We start from the raw sequence: 20,420 nt of genomic DNA, 5'->3' as shown, positions 1-20,420 counted from the left end.
GCAAAGTATGAATTGTTGGTTATTACCTTTAAAGCCCTACATGGTTTGGGTCCAGGCTACCCGCGGGATCACCTTCTCCCGTACAATCCGCCCCACACACTCATGTCCTCTGGGAAGGACCTACTTCAGCTAGCAAAAACTAGATTAACAACTGTTACCCAGAGGACCTTCTCTTCTGCTGCTCCCAGACTGTGGAATGGCCTGCTGGAGGAGACTCGTCAACTTAACAGTCTACTAGCATTCAAGAAAGCTATAAAGACTGATCTCTTCTGGCAGGCCTATACAGTGGAATTTTAAGATGTTTTTAGAATGTTTTTTAGGATGTTTTAACAATGTATATTATGTTTTAATTCAGTTTTACGTATTTTACCTTTTGCTGTTGTTCCCCGCCTCGATCAGAACGGAGAGGTGGGTAAGAAATAAATTTATTATTATTTATTTATATATGCCGTGCCTTCACTTCAGGATCCTTGATAAATGCTCAATAAGTGACCATGACACACAGAGCCTTACTAGGGGCCATCCCATCTTGCGGGGAGAGAGAGAGAGAGAGAGGAAGAGAAGCAGAGCTTTTGAGTCTTCTTCTTCATTCTATCAGATTATTCAACTGTTCCATCCCATCTGTTTTAAGAACTGATACTTGAGTTTGCCTCTTCCCTCTTCCCATCACTTTCTTCTTTTATGTCAAGTCTTTTCGATCTTAAGGTTGAGCGCTGGGACTGTCTTTATGTTTTATTGATCTGTAAGCTGCTCCGGGAGTCTTTTTTGGCTGAAGAACAGAGTAAAGATACTACTACTACTAACAATAATAATAAAAATAATGGTAGCATCACAGCTCTGGAATATTCTCCAACTGGAGAACCTTCATGTTTCCTCTTTAGATTTCTTTTAGACAAGCGTTTGAAACACGTTCGATATTTCAACAGACTTTTGATGTATATAACTTTGCTGCTGTTTCAGTTGAACCTGCATTTTGATTGCTGCTTTTAGATTGCAATTGCTCATTTTGCCAACTTGTATTTTGATATTGATACATATTCTGCTGTTTGAACTGTATTGTGTATTTGTAAAACTGCTCTGGATCTCTATTAGCAGAAGAGCAGGATACAAATTTAATTGAATATAATAAATAGCATGTGTGGGATTGACCACACCTCTCTTAACAAAAAGCAGGAGTGTGGCTGTATTTTATTAAGAAATTGGCAGGGCCGGTCCTAAGTACACTAAACCATGGTTTGTTGTTGCATTAACCACTGGGTTGTTCAACCCCTAAACAACCCAGTGATCCAGGTTCGCACGTCACTCTCCACAACCTACAAAGGAGCCTATTTTGGGTGGTGGAATAAAAGCAGAAGAGGCGGGCGGGTTGCAAGCAGTGCTCCTGCTCGTCCCCAAGCATATACGACAACCCATCCTTTTTCCAATGGATGAGTTATCATTGAATGCGAACGGGACCTATTAAACATACTATTTGCAAACATGCAATTTGGCCCCCTGGCACAACAGCACTGGGTTCCGGGGGGGTTGTTTAAAGGAACTTTTACTTTAGTCTAACTAAAATTATTTTCTGTTCAATCTGATTTCTTAATAGGATTATTATTATTATTTATTTAGAATATTTTTATCCCGCACCTCAGCCAAAAAGGCTCTCGGAGCGGCTTACAATTGATCTGTAAAGAATCAGGCCCTCAGGCTTACATTCTAAAAAAGACATGACACACAAGGAAAAGGGGATGGGGAGGGAAGAGGGAGAAAATAAAAAGAAATTAAGGAGACTGTTCAGGCCCTGCTCCATCCTCTCATCTCCCAATGGAGGAGCAGATCAACAGCTGTTTGTTTGTTTTTAAATAATTTATTAAACTCTATTTAACAAAGCGGTTGAAAAAAGTTAAATATATATATATATATATATATATATATATATATATATATAAACATGCAAGTCAGACAGCGTTTCTAATAAATACAAAAACACGATTTCTGTAGAACCATCCAACTCTGGTTTAACAAATCTTCCTCTGACCACAGTAAATTGAAGGAAACAAGCTCGGTTCGGCATCAACAGCTGTTTTTATGTGCTGTTTTTCAGTGTTTCCACTGCTGGGCCTTAAGAATTTGTGGATGCTTCAGGCTGCTAATGAATTTGCCAGGCAGGATCCAGCCAAGCACCACGCGATAACACTCTTACCTCTTTTAGATCGTAGAGCAGCACGGAGCGAGGTCTGAGACGCGTCATCCTCCAAATGGAAGCCCAGGAACTCCTCCTGAGAGGTGAGAGAAAAGGAACCGTGGTCATTATAAAAAGAGGAAGAAGACGTTGTTCGAACACCACCCTTTGCCCAGAGCAGATCATAGATGTGGCCATGGTTAACCCCCTCTCCTCCAGCACCACTGTACCTGGGACAACTCTAGGATGCCTCTCACGCAATCCTTGGGGAAAGAAAGAAATATACCAGGGCGCACCTGTAAATAAACGCATTAACAATAGAGGATCGAGATGCCTGATGCCAAAGAGCCCTCCAGAGTTACTCAGCGTTGTTTGGATTTGCCTGAATGCAGCTCTAGATGCCAAAGAGCTCAATGTGACAGAACTGAGTCACACGTCACTGAGATGCAGCCAGCAAAGCGTACATGCGCCTAATGCGTATGGCACACAGGCGTTCCAAGGGCCAGCTTCGCCTGCGACACCCAGAGAAGGGGGAAACAACGTTTTCCACAACTGTCACTTCTGTGAATATTGCAGAGGAAGCCAGCCAGCCATGTCTACAGGTGAGCTCTGTTCACAGCCAACACATTCCGCGTGACGTAGGGAGTGAACCGGCCAACAGTCACACGGAAGCATTGCAAGGCATGCGCCCCTTTGCCACGTCTGGACAAGGAATGCCGAGTCTGTCCTCAGCTCAGACATGGAAGGGCCACATCTTGTGGGTGGCTGAAGACCTGAGCACACCAAACACATTGCGGCTTCATGTTCAGTTATGAAAACAACAGCTGCAAGCATGCCGTCCTTCTCTTCTAAAAGATGAAGATGAAGTTAGACGAGGCCTCAGCAAGTACAAGGATCCTGGAAATTCATTTTTGGTTGGCCAGTCCTACGATCCAAATGAAATGGTAACCTATCAAGAGAAAACTAGAAGGCACTGCTGGCCAGCCTGTCGGTAAAGGCAGCTGTGTAGCACATGGCAAGCAAAAGCAGACTGAAATAAGCTGCACATCAGAGTAGGGACGTGATGACTTTTACAAAAGATGAGCAAGGAGGCACTAGAGCAGAGGTGGGAACCTTTTTTCTGTCCAGGGCCACATTCTCTCAGGGGTAATCTGTCATGGGCTGAGTGACATGGGGGGGGGGGGGGCAAAGCCAGCTGTGGGCAGAGCCATTTTCTCCTCCTCTTCTGCCCCCCCTCCCAATTTCTCCCTCTTCTTCTTCCTTTCCACCCAGTAGGCTGCTAAAGGAAGAACAGATTACCCTTGCCAGAGCCCTGAACTCCTCACTAACAGAGGGCTTTTGAAATTCGGCCGAGGGCCACAAGTTGCCCACCCCTGCACTAGAGCCTTTTGCCCATTCACTGTGGATCCATTCTCTTACATTTAAAGTTGTAAAGAGGGCAGCTGCACCAAGAGTTTACAAACTCAAACTCGATCCCTTCAACCATGCAACTCTTTTTGAAAAGTGTGTGGCGAAGGGGGGGTCGTTACTGGCACTGCATAACCATTGCTAGCTGTGCATGTGCTCTGCATCCTAAGCTGGAGCAAGTGTAGACAACCCAATGCCCTCCAGATGTTTTGGATTGCGACTCCCACAATCCCTGACCATTGCCCATGCTAGCTGGGATTGATAGGGAGTTGTGATCCGAAACATCTGGAGGGCACCTGGTACATAATCCTTCTCCTCTCCATTTATCCTCACAACAACAATCCCATGAGACAGATTGGGCTGAGAATCTGCGACTGGCCCAAAGTCACCCAGTGGGTTCCCATGGCTAAGTAGAGACTAGAACCCAGATCTCCCCGGCTTCCAGTCCAACACTCTAGCCACCACACCGGTTTAAACCTCTTACTGCTAGGAAAGGCATTTCAACATATTAGAATGAGACAAAAAACTATGCCAAAGCCAAGAAGCTTCCAAACCATCAGTGGTTGGGAGAAAGGAGGCATGGGCATCTGGCGAACCCTTGGCCTAAAGGGATGATTTGGACATGGGAGTATGGTCAAACCTAGTGACGCCGAGCTACCAAATGCATCCCTTTCCCCCTTCACCTTCTGCATCTACTACAGCTGTACCAGACTGCAGAAGAGTTTACAATTCCAAGCATTAGACAGAAGGCGCTTTCAGCATTTTCCTCTAAGAGAGGTCACCGGGATCACCTGAAAAGGCACTGCAAACCATGTGCACGGCTACCGCAGCCGAGAGCAACTCTCAAGAAATGGAAGCCTTGACGTTTTTAAGAGACTTTCATTTCCTGACGATTGCGGTGTAAAATGATGCAAGAGAGAACACGGGGGCTCATACCGAAACTCTCAGAACATTTCAGCTGACAGGCCACAGGCTTGGAGCTGGGACAAGCAGACAAGCTGGAGCGTGTTCAGAGGAGGGCAACCAGGATGATCAGGGGTCTAGAAACAAAGCCCTATGAAGAGAGACTGAAAGAACTGGGCATGTTTAGCCTGAAGAAGAGAAGATTGAGGGGAGACATGATAGCATTCTTCAAATACTTGTCACACAGAGGAGGGCCAGGATCTCTTTTCGATCCTCCCAGAGTGCAGGACACGGAATAACGGGCTCAAGTTAAAGAAAGCCAGATTCCAGCTGGACATCAGGAAAAACTTCCTGACTGTTAGAGCAGTGCGACGGTGGAATCAGTTACCTAGGGAGGTTGTGGGCTCTCCCACACTAGAGGCATTCAAGAGGCAGCTGGACAACCATCTGTTAGGGATGCTTTAGGGTGGATTCCTGCATTGAGCAGGGGGTTGGACTAGATGGCCTTGTAGGAACCTTCCAACTCTGCTATTCTATGATTCTATGACTAAACTTGTCTCCAGCTAAAGACTCAACTACGTGAGTCACGTAGCCTCTCAGTCTCTACTTGTATTCTACGGTGTGATTGTGAGCATAGGACTGTAAATCACTATGACCATCACATAATATCTCTTTTTCTCTTAAAATTAGTTCCCAATATAGCAGCCTTCCCCAAGCTCATGCCCTCCAGATGTGTTGGACTGAAACTCCCATAAACCCCATCCAGCATGGTTACTGGAACTATGGGCTGGGGATTATGGGAATTATTGGCCATGCTAGCTGGGAACTATAGGAATTGCAGTCCACCACATCTGGAGGGCACCAGGTTGGGAAACATTGTAATATACCATCGCACTTGGTTTGACCAAGAAAGGGAAATAAGGATGGAACTCTATAGTTAGGTGTAAGCTTTATTCTTAGTTGCCGGGATCACAGGGGCAGATTTAGCCTAATCCTCCCCAGCATTTCACTCCTCAATACAGCCCTTTACTTTCTTCCATATAAGTGAATGATTGCCATTCATTCGATGTTACACTTCAGGAGACAATCTGACCTCCACCCTCTCTTAAGGCTTGGCTACTGGAAGTAACAGCTTTATTTATAGCAATTATATGCTACTCCACACCTAAACAGATTCCAGGGCAGTAAACAATAAAAGATAAAATGTTACGATCGAAGCAAAACACTCTATTTTAAAAGCATTTTTTAAAAACAAAAAAACAGAGTAACAATAAAACCGTGGTTCGTCAGTCAAGGAAGGCTTCCCGGAATAAAGCTTTTTTCAGATGGCACCAGAAATAACACTGTAGGCACCTGCCTAACTTCCAGAGGCAGGGAGTTCCATAGAAGGGGCTACTGCTCTGAAGGCTATTCTGTAGGTGGACTCCAATTAGGCCATAGGTCCATGCGGAACCGCCAGGAACATGCTCTCAGATGACCTCAGTGACTGGGCAGGTTGATAGAGGACAAGGCTTCTCTCAGGTATCCTGGCCCCAAGGCGTTTAGGGGTTTACACGCTAGTACCAAAATCTTAAACCTAGCCCAGTAGCGAATAGCCAGCCAGTGCAGTTCCCTCCGCAAAGGAGTTGCATGTTGAAAAGGAGCAGTTCCTGACAACAGCCGAGGTGCTGCATTCTACACTAGCTCTAGCTTCTAGAGCAATCCTAAGGTCAGCCCCATATAGAGTGCATTTCGGTAATCCAATCCGGAGGTTATTAGTGCCTTTACCAGTGTGGCTAAGCTATCTCTGTCCAGGAGAGGCCATCGCTGGCAAACCAACCAAAGCAGAAGGCACTCCAAGCCACCATGGCCACTTTTAAGCTAAAATATGCTGGCATTTTTAGTATTTTCGCCTTCAGCTCCACCCACCACTAAAAGTTTTTTCTGAAATTGAATTCAGCCCTCAGGCTAAAAGAGGTTCTGCCCCCCCTGATTTAGCTCATAGCATCACTCCTTCCAACAGCAATCTCTAGTGGTTGAGTGCCGATAGGTTTTGGGGTGAGAGAAACGGGCCCATCCCAAAAGAAGGCTGTGGCTTCTACTCATTTGGGGGACGCAATGACCCAGGTACACACACATACATTTGTGGTCAAAATAAAACAACACTAAGAAGCGAAAAACTGCCTGACAGGAATGTGTGAGCTTTCAGAATTTTGATGACCGCTGAACCTACAGATACACACACAGGGTGTGGGGACACTTGGGTGGGGGGAAGAAAAAAGGAGAAGTCAGGAAGACTGTTCAAGACTATCAACTAAGTCTATGACTGTGGGCAGCTTGTCACATGTGACATTTGAAAACAACCTCCCCAAGAGGAAGATGGATGGCCTTGACACAGCGTATCCTAGGGGGCTATCTTGCCTCCCCCGCCCCCCCCCCTCCACTAGGTAGATATTTTTTAAAAAATCAAGTTTGTGGCTGGTAGGCCCCTACCACCATACAGTAATGCAGGAGAAGGCCTCAGAGGTGGGGATAGAAAAAGGGATCCTGGCTTATTAAACCACGATGTGCATGAGAGAGATGCTAGTGCGTACAGCTCTCACTCTGTTCCTTGCACAAGTGGATAGACAAACCAGCCATGTAGCATAACATCTAAAGCCAGGATTATGTTTTACTATGCCTGAACAATCCACGATCATAAACCAGGTTTAAATCATGCTTTGTTGTTGGTTTATGAATCATGGCTTGTCTGGACACAGTACGCCATCATCCTCTATATGGACAGGTCATATTAAGCTATCCATATCTGGTTTGTATACCTGCCCTTATGAGTGGGAAGGAACAAAATGAGAGCAAATGCCCTGCGCTGCACATTCTGGTTTTACTAAGCCAGAGTTCCTGGACCGTGGTCACATGTGAAGGCGTTGTTTTGAACTCATGTGCACATTTACGCAGACTGCATTCATTTTATTACATTTATATGTTTACATCATGAAATTCAAGGTGGAGCACATGGGATTTCCAGGCACTAACCAGACCCAGACCTGCTTAGTTTTAGCAAGGTGGGTGTGTTCGGCCCTCCCTGAGATTGATTTTCATGGCTTAGCCAACTAAAACTTATACAATTAATCGGCCACCATCTCTATGGCTGGGTGATCATTAGTGTGGGGGAGGCAACTGCATAGTTCAAGGGGCGAAGGTCACCTTGGATTGTCCAAATTTCATGCAGAATTGCGTTCATAAGACTCAACCGTCACAGAATGCACATGGATACTATGTATTATCAGGAATGAGGGAGAGAGGGGCAGACAAAGTGAATGTCAGGGCCTGCTCCAGTTGGAAGACCCCCCACCCTGTGAGAAGGAAGATCACCCGGGGGTCATTAACTGCCCTGTGGGAAGGAAGATCGGATGCTGGATTCTATTCTAGTGGAGCTGGTTGTGTTGTTCAGGGTTGTTGGGGGGTTTTAGCACGTGATTCTTGTTGCATCTGTTGTATTTCATAAATACTGTAAGCCACTTTGAAGGCTCTGGTTGGAAGCGAGATATAAATATACAAAACAAACAATGTATTTGAAAGCACCACCATGCAGACACCTCCTTGTACACGCACAACTGGCACACCAGGGAGAAAGCGCCATCCGTGAGGCAAGAGCAATAGGAGGCGGGTTATTCAAAGAAGCTTCTAAACAGGCTATTTCCCACATGCATGCCCAAGCTGGTACAGACTGCATAATGCTTGCTGCTGGACATTTGAGCCAGAGTTGTGAAGGCCTGGATGGGGGCATGGGGACAGACCCAAAAAACAGGGGCAGGGAGAACAGGAAAATTCAGAGGGAAATATTTTACTAATTTTTCAAAAACTCCCTATTAGAGAAATGGGGAAGGGGGAAACCCACCCATTTTTCTGGTTTTGTTCCCCCTGTGCCTTCATATCTCCAGTTTAAGTCAATTCTCAAGAAAAACAAGAGAATGAATCTACCACCCTCATACTCTGAGACAGGCTTTCTCAACACAGCACCCTCCAGATAGGTTAGAGCAGCCTTCCTCAACCTGGGGCGCTCCAGATGTGTTGGACTACAACTCCCAGAATGCCCCAGCCAGCTGGCTAGGGCATTCTGGGAGATGCAGTCCAACACATCTGGAGCGCCCCAGGTTGAGGAAGGCTGGGTTAGAGCTAGACTACAAATCCATGCTGCACTTGTATGTGTGTGGGGGGGGGGGGGGAGGAGGAGTTCATTTCATTCATTCATTTATCATATTTATACCCCGCTCCTCAGCCAAAAAAGGCTCTCGGAGCGGCTTACACTTGGCAAAAAAGCTTATCACCATCTAAAGTTGTACTTCAACACATCTGGAGATGCGTTGAAGGGGAAGGCTGCTTTGTAGGGTGATCCTAGGGTGGTGTTTCCAACCCCAATCTGTAATTTAAAAAAATAATAATCAACAATTAGATATCGACCTACAGAACGCCCTTTACTCACACCTCCCCTCCCTAAGCAACAATTCTGCATTACAGGAATACAGAGATAATATGGAAGAACAAGGAGGAAAAGGTGAGCTGGGATGGAATACAATTTAACAAGGTGTGCCAGTGTTAAATTGTTGGTACAGGTTAGTGAATGGCTTCCAGGCGACCCTAGTTTTTTTTTTAGCATCTTTTATTTCAGCACAGTAATGGAAAGAAACAGAAAGGAGAGGGTTTCCTTCCAGTTCCCAGGTGTCCCTCTGATACAAAGCTCATCAAAGAGCAGGTAACCAGAGCTAACTCTTACCTGGCTGCAAAAAAGCTCACACTCCTTGAAAGGAAGAATGCCTTTCAGATGGCCTTTTATCCTCTCTCTCTCTCACACACACACACAGCCATTTCTTTAACTGGTCATATACCATCTGGTATACCAAGATATTAACTTCTTACCAGAAAATTCATGCCACCAAGCACCACAGTAGTTACAACCAGTGGGATACACACAGAGCTGAAACTAAAAATGCCACACAGATTCTGCAAGCCCATTCTGTTGAGGACACCTTAACAGAACAGCCTTGCAGAATAGCCATTTGCCTGACAGTAGCAAGTATGATTTCCCCCCAGGTAACCAGGCAGGAAAATTCTGTAAACTACCAAAAAAGTGTTCTGTTTTTCTTTGCTTGAGTTCCCCCCCCCCCCAATTTTCAGCCTGATGAGCACAACTGGCTAACGTGCGTGTATGTGTGTGTGTGTGCACGTGCTTACCTACAAAGCCAGCTAGTAAACATTTTGTGTTGGGCTAGCAAATTCTGTGGAAATGTTGTTACAGCTGCAGATAGAATCAGGCCCAATTCCACGTATGTAACTGCCATAATTTACCCGACTTCCAAGGACAGGCTTTTATTTAAGGCAGTGTTCCCTAAATGATGCCCTCCAGGTGTTTTGGACTACAACTCCCAACATTCCTGACTGTTGGCCATGCTGGCTGGGGCTGATGGGAGATGAAGTCCAAAAGATCTGGAGGAACCGGAGGGCTGGTATAAAGGGCTTGGGAGGATTATGGCGGCAAAACAAAGGCAAGAGCTGTGAAAGGCACAGAGAGATTGTGGATAGCTAGTCAGATTGGAACACTAGCAATGCTAGTAATGAGCTTTGCAGGACACAGCAACCCTAATTTCTTGGTTACTGAAAACTCTGTACAAGGCTCCATTTTGGTTTGAGCCTCCAATAGGCACCATGAAAACTGCTATCTCTTGGACGTCCCCAGTGCCTACCAATGTATAACCATCCAATGGAAACGTGAAACACATATGGGCTGATTGTCAGTTGTTCTTGCATGCTCCAGAGAAGCAAAGATGCTCACACATCACCAGTGGTAAGGGAACAGCATGATGTAAACAAGTACAGGGCTCAATTGTCATTGGCGCTACACCTCTGGGTGTATTAACCCCTTTAAGTGCTGAGAGGTTAGCTATTTCCCAACTGTGGAGGCGGAACATAGCGACTCTTTACGTCCATGCTCAGTAAGGAGAAAATATATATGCAGACACATATCACCAATGTTGTTCCTTTACCATGAGTATTTGGCTTTTAGGGAGACGGATCTTATACTGTAGCGCTCATATTGTGGGATTACCTATACTTCAGGAGAAGCTGGTGATTTTATGCTCAGCTGTAGACACGATGAACGGATCTGCTCTTCTCTGCACTGCCTGTAAATTAGAGGGTGTTTTAAAAGCAACCTCGGCTGTTATTCCCAGTTCATACCACCTTTGCCATGAGGAAGCATATTATGTCCCCCATGTCTCAAAAGCTGTGACCGGAACAGGGGCTTCCAAACTTTTTTTTCCAAATTAATTGGTCTGCCCAGGATCACCTGCACATTGCAAAGGATTCTGCATTGCATTCTATATTGAACTTCATTCCCAAACTGCCTGTTAGGCCTCACAGCTTCCCTAATGCGGCAGGGTCTTGCTATTTACTGTTTTACTCTGTACAGCACCATGTACATTGATGGTGCTATATAAATAAATAATAATAATAATAATAATCAAGAGTGGGAAATGTCGGGGGGGGGGCACATTGCTTCCCCAGAACCCAAGGGCTACATTTGCCAGCGCCATAATTGCCATCAAATTTGCAGCTGCGGCATTAAAAAAAAGGGGAGATTTTGCCAGAAAACAAAGCTTGTGTGTGCTTATGGGGTAGGGGTGGAATCATGCACCTTGTTTAAGAACCTAAGAAGAGCCCTGCTGGATCAGAATGAGGGTTCATCTAGGTCAGCACTCTGCTCATACAGTAGTCAGCCAGCTGTCGGCCAGGGACCAACAAAGCAGGACACGGTGCAACAACACCCTCCTACCCATGTTCCCCAGCAGTTGGTGCACACAGCCTTATTGCCTCGGATACTGGAGGTAGCACATAACCTTTCAGGGCTAGTAGCCATTGATAGCCTTCACCTCCAGGAATTTATCCAACCCTTTTTTAAAGCCATCCAAACTGGTGGCCATCATCTTGTGGTAGCGCATGCCATAGTTTAACTATGCACTGTGTGAACAAGCAGAATCAGGCTCCCGGGAGGCGCCATGCATTCTGCATTTTTTATTTATTTATTACATTTATATCCCGCCTTTTCTCCTCCGAGGAACCCAAGGCGGAGTACATAATCCTCTTCCTCTCCACGTTATCCTCACAATAACAACCCTGTGACGTAGGTTGGGCTGAGAGTCTGTGACTGGCCCAAAGTCACCCAGTGGGTTTCCATGGCTGAGTGGGGACTAGAACCCGGATCTCCTGACTTCCAGTCCAACACTTTAGCCACTACACCACACTGGTGTAGTGGTGGAAAAGCTGCCTTTCATGATAACTTACACCACATTACTATCTTCCTATTGAGGAACTCACTATCTGTCGACACCAACAGTGGAAACATAGCAACAGCCATCAGCTAAGGAGGGAAGCTGATCTTCAACTTAACCACAAGGAGGTTAATCACCTAAAGGCGCAATCCTATGCATGCTTAGACAGAAAAGTCCTACAGCACCCATTATCCTACAGCTAGCATTTTTTTTCTGTCTAAACAAGCATAGGATTCCACCCTAAATAATTAGATTTTCACAAGCCTTACTCCAGAAGATGAAGTCACTCCTGACCAAGGCGATGGCCTTCAGTATACTCTGCCCAGCTGTCAAAATTCTCCCAAATCGCTCAGGTTACACCCCTAGTCACTACTTGCTCTTTTGTGCGTTTTCAGCCAGGTTTCTAATGCCAATGGGTAAATCAAGTAGAAGCATTTTCCTCTTTGAATTTTCTCCCATTCCTCTCCCCCATGCCAAGCACTCCTAGAAAGAAAAGCGCCCCAATGGAAGGGTTATGCTTAATAGTCCTCAAATCTTTTTACTTAGGGCCTGGGTTTCAAAACCAATGCGTCTTTAGTCAGGACTAATCCTTTTAACTTCTTTTAGAATGCCAGGCGCTTGGCACTTCCAGGCTTTTATCACCCGCCAGGTGATCAAAACCCACTGTTTGGCAATCATCATCCTAGGGAACCCAAAAGGAGACAACCTATAAAGGCCTACTCTAATGTGATGCCTACGGAACAAAGGTGGTGATAAACTTCCTGGGCTGGACTATTTTAGGCTCCCAGGACTAAATGCTGCTCCATTAAAAAAAAATAGCACTTCGAGGTAGAAAACTAGCATCAGGAAGAAGCCAAATGTAGAACCCTTTTCCCAAACACCATAGTTTTCTACATGGATGTTTAAATTATTTCAGTATGGAACCAAGCCGAGGTAACACCACCTTGAAGCTACCACAAAGGATAGTCTTTCTTTTCTGTTATGCTATTCCGTAAACAGAAGACTACAAACTAAGTCTGTCAATTTGCTTGACTGTCAATTTGTTTGCACAGTGCTTGAAGAGGGACAAACCCATCAGCCCTGCCTAGACAAGCAACAACATAAAGGAATACAGATACAGACTCAGCAGCACTAAAAAAAAAAGGCCACCTCACTGCAATACTAGTACTTTTCTAGAAAGGACCACCCCTACGTTAGCAACACACACACATACATACTGCTGCTTCCCAGGTTACAAAACAACAGGTAGCCCAAGTGAATTTCATCCATGCCGCACTGCCAGGGAAACGATGCTTTTTGAGGATATGCAGAATTTTGAAGCTAGGCGTCTGCAACTGGTGACAGAAGCAGTCAGACCTACCGGACACAGATCTTCCAAAACAGAAATGAAAATCCTCTAGCAGAAAACCTGAAGCCAAAATGTGACTAACTTCTATTTAAAGGGAAGAACAAAAAACGTAACAGGCAGATTTATTAAAATAAAGCTCAGATAGAGAGTGGCTGGTCAGTTAGTTGAGAGAATGTCTCTTATCTCAGTTTCACTCATAGCCTCTGTTCATGTCCCATGCTGCACTGCCTCAAGATTTCAGAAACTTAACTTTCTCATTTGCAAGCAGCTAAGACAGGCATACCACAGTGAAAGACAAAACACAGCCCTGCCATCAACGACTCTTAATATTTCCAGTCTTCACACACACACAAACACCAGCTATTCCTTCTAGCGTATTTCTTCCAGGACTTGAGAGCCATCAGAACACCCATCCTTACCACCTATGAAAAGCCAATCCAATCATCACAGTTTTCCTGTTCCTTAACGAGCAGCAACAATCTCACTTTAAATACACTTTTAGACCTTTCAGGAATAAAGTTATTTGCCCAAAGTGCAGGAAGGAACCATCAAGTGGCTTTGTATGGCGCTGCATGAGGGCTGTCCTTCATTAGGCTAGTTTCTCCAAGGTGTTTAATGTTACATATAGGCAGGATTAGAATAGGATGGAGAAGGAGAGTGCTTTAGGGGGCCAAGGAAGGAACAAAAGCGCCATATGCTTGATCATGCCACACCCCCACCTATCCAGGGACTGGGTCTGCCCTCCCAAACAACCACTTTACAGTATAAAAACACCTCCAAGAAGAACAGCTGTCCACAAACAACAGGGCAGCTCAGAGGCAAACCTCTCCCTGTCTCTCCCCCAAGGAGACCAGCATCTGTTCACCATGGCTACCCTACTATACCTGAAAGAGTTGCATGTACAATTCAATGTGTCAGGCACACAGATTGCACAAAGGAGAGGCGGGTTTGACAGGACCCTTGGCCAGAATCAGTGGATACCCTTTGTGAATTGCAATCCTGGGTGCGTTTATTCTGAAGTAAAGTCCCCTGTGCTCAGTGGGGCTTACTCCGAGGCAAGGGTTGCTTAAGATTGCCGCCTGACATCCTCCACCCTGAGTGGGGCCCCTGGGGATCACCATGTGTGCCATCCAAGCAGTCCTATTAACTTATCTCCCTACTGACACGGTGCAGGAAGGCCCAGCTCATGGCGAGCCAGAAGGATCCCTGCCCCAGCGACGCGATTTCCTGTTAGGGAAGGTGCACCGCAGCTCGGGTGCAGGGACCAGTGCACGGGGCTGCAAGGCGAGCTCAACTCCAGGCCCTGAGAACGAGGGGGGAGGAGGATTCCAACCACGATCCGGGCTTCTTGGCAGCTCGGCCCCACCACAGGCATCGCATGCAGCCACGAGATCCCACCATAAACCTGCAGGACCCAACCCTCCGCCCCCTAACCTGTTGGGCAAGGACATCTAGCCTCGGTGCAGGAGCCAGAGCACGGGACTCCAGGTCCGGAGGAGGAGGAGGAGGAGGGCAAGGGCGACTGGGATGCTCCTGACCCACTTGCAGCTCAGCCCATCCAAGGCACCCACCCCCAAGGGCGCCCGCCCGCCCGCTCCGCCCCGCCCCATAGGGAGCGCGGGCTCCCGTGGCGCCGCAGCGGCCCTGCCGCTTGTCAAAGGTGGCCGAGCACCGTCAGCTGCGGGGATCTCACCGGCTCCTCCTCGCCGCCGCTGCTGCTGCTGCTGTCACCCAGCAGGCCCTGCAGGCGGCGCCAGCTCCGGCTGAGGCCCAGGAGGCTCCCCAGGGTGGTGTCCCCCGCCGCCGTCGCCGCCGCGGCCCGCTCGCCGTCCCCCGAGGCGGCCCAGAGCAGCAGCTGAGGCGCCAGCAGCGAGACCCGCGCGCGACTCCCAGCGCCGGCGCCCCGTGCGCGGCAGCCGCCAGGCCGCCCGGGGAAGCGGCCGCGCGGCACCGAGGCCCAGGAGGAGGAGCCGCCGCCGCCTCCCGCCGCCGCAGCAGCAGCCGCCGCCGCAGCCGCCATCTTTAAACACTGAGAGGAGTCTAGGGGGGCCGGGCCGCCACAATAACAATCCTCCACAAGAGCCTTCAGCCTCGGGCGCGGAGCAGCATGGGAATCCGAGTTTCTCGGCGCGCGCCTTTGCGTTGTCAGCAGAGAGAAGGCGGGAGGGGAGGGACTACGACGCCCGTCGGGTCCCGCGGCCCGGAAACGGCGCGCTGCTGTCGCTGTGCACGGTGGGAAGAAGAGTCCTCCCAGGAGCGTGGCCCCCGTCGTAAGAAACGAAGGCGGCAAAACGGGGGAACTACGACTCCCAGGAGGCGCCACGGCCGCACCCAGGCTCAGGCGCCCTCAGGCATGGTGGGCGATTGAGTCGGCTGTAATGGTTGCTTCCCGAAAGAGTCCAGAGTGGGTCGGAGGATCTGCTAGAACGTCTGAAGAATAAGACTCGGGTTTAGTCAGGGCTTTAAGACAAAAAGCGGCGGTTGCAACGGGAACCGTGAATTGTGGCGAGGAGGATCCTGAAACAGCGGAAGGGGGGGGGAGCGAAGCCCTTTCGCGTTCAGGTGAAGGAAGGCGCGGCAGCAAAACTACAATTCCCAGCATGCAGTGTGAAACCCGGACCCATTTAAATGCACTCTGGGAGTTGTAGTCTGGGACTTTTCTAGCTGCTGGACGGCGCGGCCCATGCAGGATTCAAAGAGACGGCGCTGCGTTTGCAAGACAGGCGCCTCTCCACGTTAGCAACCGCTATTTAGAAATATGGTTGTGCAAAGCAGCAAGTCGTGCCTGTGTGGAGCGTGAGGGAAGAATAATTTCTAACTCTTCCCCGCCCGTCCATCATTTGACAGCGTCACAACTGGAAAGCCACGTCAGCCTACAAGTCCCATCCGGCCCCGCGCTTAAAAGTTCTGAAAGTTTAGGAAGAATGAATGAAGATCGCACGAATGAAATGCTACTGCGACGTGCAAGAAGTGCAAAAACATTTTTTTAAAAAATCCGCTCCTGTGCATTTGTGTGATTTGCCTACCCCCATAAGAACAACAAAATTGTGAGAGAGGAAACACATGCATGTATGCCTCGCTTGATATAGCGAGCATTTAGAACGAAATTATCGTAGAATCAGCAAGAACTTTTCCGAGTCCCAAACACGTAAATAATAAACTGGGACGAAGGACCGGATCACCATCTACTAGATCATAGAAGATTGGGCTGTGCAGTATCTAAACCATGCAAGGCACTGCCTTTTTGAAAATAAAATAATAGTTTTAAGCCTTTTAGTCTATTTTTCCAACAGGTAGATAGTCTTTCTTAATGTTTCCTTGTTTAAGGCCATGTTTGTCAGGCATACATCTTACAGAGGTACTGTCTTACAGAGGTACTATATTACAGAGTAATCATTTTGACAGCAATTATCTCTTTGGGGAACCCTGAGAATTATTTATTTATTTATTTAGAATGTTTATATACCGCTCCCCATTGAAAAATTTCGGAGCGGTGTACAAGGTAAAATGAAAATAAAAACAGAATAAAACAGTTAAAACAAAAATTTTAAAAGAAGCAAAAACAGAAATACAAGGCTGCATGTTAAAGAAAGGCTTCTTGGAATAAAGAAAATAAATATAGTTGGGGAGGGGCAACAGAATCCAACCCTTCCCCCCCCAAAAAAATCTTCAGCACCAAATTTACAATTCCCAAAATCATTTGGAGGAAGCCATGCAAAGTAAATTAGTATAAACTCAACAGGTATAAATTTATAGTGGTGGTGTGCTTAAGAAGTGGAACACACAAAGCTGTAATCTGGTAACTCAAGTAGATAAGGCTTAATCCAATACCCACTCAATAGGGTTTACTTCTGAGTAGATATGTATAGATTGCACTCTATGGCTGCAATCCTATGGGCAACTACTTCAAAGTAAGCCCCATTGAATGCAGTTTAACATGGAGCAAACATGCAAGCTGTAAGCCACCAAACAATCCTATGCATGTTTACTCAGAAGTAAGCCCCTTTGACTTCAATGGGGTTTATACCCAGGGGTACGTAGGGTTGTTCCCTAAACCTACTGAGGCTATACAAAATTACTTAAATGTAATTCCAGTCTAATATCCTTCCTCTGTTATTTTTACCCTGTTTTCCTCATAGGCCCAAGGTTGCTAGCTAATGCAGTTACATTGTAATCCTTTTGTCTAGAATCACAATGTTGCCACAAAGTTTTAAAACACATAGTGGCTGAGACTTCCCCTCTCTGATGTCTGACTGACTTCATTTTTATTTTAAATAATTCGCCTTAGCTGCAAGTAAGTTGAGAGCTAGGCACCAAGACTCCCAACAAGTTTCATAATGGAGAACTGGAGATTTTGTTATGGTATATGTACTGATCTAGTTCCCCACTCACGAGTTCTTAATGTATGTTAATGTGATTTTTAACTTTATATTCCAATTGTGTTCATTATTTTAATTTTACTGTATATTATCCATTTTTAACCTATTTAACTTATTTATTTTAGCTTATCTTTTTACTTGTTTTTATTATGTCGAATTGTGATGGCTTATCGCTTTTAGCAATAAAGATTTCACTTCACTATCTCATTTCTTCTCCAGATGGCATTTTGGTGGCTTACCATTTACAATGCAACTACACAAAACAGTTATCAATAATCAATGCACACAGCAATTTTGGGTGCAAGTTCAACTAAGTAAAACAGGGATAAGTCCCAGGAGACAGCTCTTAATATTAGGAAGCTTCTCTTAACATTTAGCCCAAATCTGCTTCCTTGCAATTTCCACCCATTAGTTCTACTCATCAGCTGGTACCCGAAGGCAAGTATCACAGGCACCCCAGCAGACCTCTTTAGAGTATGTGAGTGTGCGTGTATGCAGTGGTGCACTCCGAGTAGAAATGTGGGGCAGGGTCCTCCTAAGAAGAATGAGGGCATAAGAACTGTCTTACCACATTTGAAATCTGACAAATAGTGTACATGACCATCTATAGAGCCAGTAAGTACAGCAGAGTTGGCCCAAGCTGCCGCCCGAGGCCAAATACAAGATGGCATCCCTCTCCCATTCCATGCGCACAAGGTGACTACACTGGCAATTTAATCTTTCTCCTACACTGGGGTAGCATCCCCCATAACACCTGAAGGAAACAGGTGAACTTAGTGATCAGGGGAGCAAGCCACAGAGCACAGAACTCTGCTCCAACACCCAGCTGCTGCCTCCCTGCATCTTCCACCTGAGGTGACTGCCTTACTCTGGCCCCATTCAGAAGACATCTTAAACCACAGTTTTAACCATGGTGATTAAGCTAGAAAGCCGGGCCATGTTCAGAAGACACCTTAAACTATGGCTTTAGCCACAATGATTAAAGCAAAAAGCCTTATTCACCATGGTTAAAGCCGTGGTTTAAGGTGTCTTCTAAATGGGGCCTCTGCCTAATAGCAGGGCTCACCTTGAAGTCTAAACTCTAAAATAGCTGAAGTTCAGCACTGGGAGGGGGTTTGAAAGAGAAAATGCCATGCCCCAAAAGGCTACCCCAGATGATGAACAGAATTCTCCTCCTTTCCATTTTATACTCACTACAACAACCCTGCAAGGTAGGTTAGAGCTAAAACCATCTGGTGAGCTTCATGGCCAAGTGGGGACTAGAACCTAGGTCACCCCAGTCCAACACTCTAACCAATGCACCACACTGCTTCTCAAAGTAATAATGTTACAATAAAACCAACAATATAAAACTAATAAGTGTGCCAACACAGCATAAAATACAACATCAGGTATAATAAGAGATAAACCAGGTTTTCCCACACCAGTGCAGAACACTAGAGAAATTAATCCAGATAGAAGGGCCAAGAATTTGGAACTGGTTGTCTTACTACAGCATTAAGAGCACTAGCCTTTATACTTACCTGAAAGGGGAGACTGTTAAGGGACAGGTTGAAGTGTTGAGTCTCAGCCATATGTGATTTAGGAAGTGGGTGTGGTAGTCTCTTTCCTCCCTGGAAGAACAGCTAAGAGAGAGGAGCTGCACGCCTTTGAAAAGGGATCAGACCAGCAAGGGAGGGAAAAGAGCAAGAAAGATCAGAGCTAGGGGTAGAAGCCATCTGTTACAATCTTATGTCAATGTTTGCAAAATGTATCCTGAACCCTGTTAATAGTTTCCTTGGAAGCAAATCCAACCAGCTTTAATAGAAGTCAGTCGCTCTGAAGGGTGCAAAGCAGTACAACCATATTACAAATGCAAACCAGTTTGAGATCTGTTTGACTGTCATGCCTGTATTCCCTGCCCACCCATTCTCCCAGGTAGTTAAGTCATTGCAACTTGTTACTACAAATGGGGTGATTTGACAAATTAATAGAGTGTAAGCTACTAGACCAGATGCTGGCTTTATTATTAATAACATTGTTTAGTAACATTTTTATATAGCCTTATTTCTTAAAAAGCCATCAAGGGGGTATTCAACCATTTAAAACCATAAAACTTAAATACAACTAAAACAATCATTATAAACAGTAAAATTATAATTACAAATTTAAAAGGCCCACAGTGCAATCGTATGGGTGAGTTTGGACAAGTAGCTGAGTGTGCAAGTAGCTCACCTTGCTTAGGGTGCAAAATAGTTTGGCCCTGGAGGGAAGGTTACAACAGCTGGGATTGTTTAGCTTCGGAAAAAGGAAGGTAGGGGGAGACATGATAGAAGTGTACAAAATTATGCATGGGGTGGAGAAACTGGTTAGGGGGATACTTTTCTTCCTCTCTCATAATACTATTTATTTATTTGTTACATTTATATACCGCCCCATAGCCGAAGCTCTCTGGACGGTTTACTAGAACTCAATGGCCCCATTCCATGAAGCTGATTGGTGGGAGATGAAGGACAGATCAAAGGAAGGACTTCTTTACACAGCGCATAGTTAAACTGTGGAACTCACTACCACAAGATGTAGCGATGGCCACCAATTTGGATGGTTTGAAAAGGGGGTTAGACAAATTCTTGGAGGAGAAGGCTATCAGTGGCTACTAGTCATAATGGTTATGTGCTACCTCCGAAATCTGAGGCAGTAAGCCTATATACACCAGGAGCTGGGGAACACGGGTGGGAAGGTGGTGTTGCACCCGTGTCCTGCTTGTGGGTCCCTGGTTGACAGCTGGCTGGCCACTGTGTGAACAGAGTGCTGGACTAGATGGTTTTAAACATTTTTGATGGTTTTAAATTTTGTATACTTTTTTAATGTTTACTGTTTTAAACTTTTGTAAACTGCCCAGGGAGCTTTGGTTATGGGGCGATATGTAAATG

General features: G+C 46.1%; 1 protein-coding gene across 2 annotated transcripts in view; it reads right to left on the bottom strand.

The window, feature by feature from the left end:
• Window positions 1–14,956, bottom strand: part of KMT2B (lysine methyltransferase 2B) — a 74,908-nt gene extending 59,952 nt beyond the window's left edge. For both annotated transcript variants that reach the window (XM_063140680.1, XM_063140681.1), the window contains exons 1-2: window positions 14,823–14,956; window positions 2,189–2,264 (exon numbers count right to left, since the gene is read on the bottom strand). The gene's annotated coding sequence lies outside the window, so the exon portion shown is untranslated. The remainder of the gene's footprint in view (window positions 1–2,188; window positions 2,265–14,822) is intronic.
• Window positions 14,957–20,420: the final 5,464 nt, after the last annotated feature.

This window comes from Elgaria multicarinata, chromosome 13, assembly GCF_023053635.1.
Source record: "Elgaria multicarinata webbii isolate HBS135686 ecotype San Diego chromosome 13, rElgMul1.1.pri, whole genome shotgun sequence".
In the NCBI taxonomy this organism is placed as follows: domain Eukaryota; kingdom Metazoa; phylum Chordata; class Lepidosauria; order Squamata; family Anguidae; genus Elgaria; species Elgaria multicarinata.
Note: the sequence above shows the minus strand (reverse complement) of the source record. Positions and strands in the feature narration are given on the sequence as shown.